Source organism: Anneissia japonica, unplaced genomic scaffold, assembly GCF_011630105.1.
Source record: "Anneissia japonica isolate Jap-2015-1 unplaced genomic scaffold, ASM1163010v1 scaffold152428_len1541_cov99, whole genome shotgun sequence".
In the NCBI taxonomy this organism is placed as follows: Eukaryota; Metazoa; Echinodermata; class Crinoidea; order Comatulida; family Comatulidae; genus Anneissia; species Anneissia japonica.
The window spans coordinates 1-1,545 of NW_022737365.1; the positions used below are offsets into that span (position 1 = coordinate 1).

Sequence of the window (1,545 nt, forward strand, 5' to 3'; positions counted from 1 at the left end):
GCAGAAGATATAGTGCTCAATACATAAGCTGTAGAGCGTTGTACAGTATAATATATTGCGCAATGTTTTCTTGTGGCTTGGTTGTTACTCTGAGTTCCAGGTGACAAATGGGCATTCGCCATAGGGCGCGAAACTCGATGTAACAACCAAGCCACAAGAAAACATTGCGGACTTATAATTAAATAATAATAAAAGAGTAGGACTATATATACAATTACATTGAATGGAATAAATAAATGTCATTAATAGTACCTTTAATTGTCATAAAAACTATATGAATTAAAAAAAAAATATATCAACATATTAATTAGCTATTTCAAAAACACTGTAAATATTAATTTAATTTAATTTCCTTTTCGAAATTTACAAGCCCAAAATCAAGACTTACCATTTGGAATACTAAGCTTGTGGTAAAATAGGTTGCTACAAATACTCATACTGCATCAGAAATCTATCTTACAATGTCCAAATTGGTTAGTTTATTATTTGAATGTTAGGTCTACACTTTTAACTTAAGCCTTACACATTTCAAAAGTAAACTATTAATAAACATGGTATTGCTTATTTAAACAAAATTCAAATATTAACTAATAAATTATATTAAGTAATAAATAACATTAATTTAAACATGGGCATATAGTATTTACTACAATAAGATTAACAATTTTCAATCAATTTTAGGGCCTATACGGTGTTATTAATTGACCTAGCCTACAATGGCTAATGACAATTTCGCATTCACCCGGCTGTGACTGGAATATTAATCACGAGCTCCTGTTGATAAACTCTGTACCGTTTAGATTCGATTCGTGCGGCGGCAATACTTAGTTAGGATAGAATTTCCTGTTTTTTTAGTTCATTATTGGGGGTTAGCGCGAACGCAGTCCCCCGCTACCATAAATTTTACACCCGAGTTCCCCACATTTGGGGGAATCGCAAGGGTCAACCACAGCTAAGTGCAATGCCGTGGCCTCGCCTTGGGAGGACTTCCTTCTTGATCAAAGTCTCTCCTGTGCCAGGTAAGTATGCTTAATAATTTAAGAGTATGACTATATATACAAATATTTTGAATGCCATACAAAAATGTCATTATTATTAATTTCTATAAAACTACCAATGTTGGATAAATATAGTTTATATATTAAGCCATTTTAAAAATAAATCTATAGAACTTAACAAGTTATAATTTCACTACTATATTTCATATCTTGTAGGTCTTGAATATTCATTCAATTTAATATACATAATTAGAGGGCGTAGACGAACTTGAATCATCACTTCCGGGAAAATTATTAACACATGACTGACAGCGTGAAAGGAACCGTGGCACCGTTTCTTACTTTACCGTACATATTCTCATGTAAATAAAAGCAGTCGTTTGTTAAAATTTTGTTACGGTTAATACTTAAGTTTCTTCTGTCCAATAAACAAATCAAATAAGATAGGCCTAGTATAATACATACTCCAAGTATCGAAATGTACGACATCGTGTCGGCATTCAATATTTCGATATTAATTATGTCATCATCAGGAATGAATGAATAA

The 1,545-nt window shown here is 31.8% G+C and overlaps 1 non-coding gene across 1 annotated transcript; it reads right to left on the minus strand.

The window, feature by feature from the left end:
• Positions 1 to 863: 863 nt before the first annotated feature.
• Positions 864 to 1,027, minus strand: LOC117117330. Its single transcript, XR_004446891.1, has one exon. It is a non-coding gene; the product is annotated as a U1 spliceosomal RNA (small nuclear RNA).
• Positions 1,028 to 1,545: the final 518 nt, after the last annotated feature.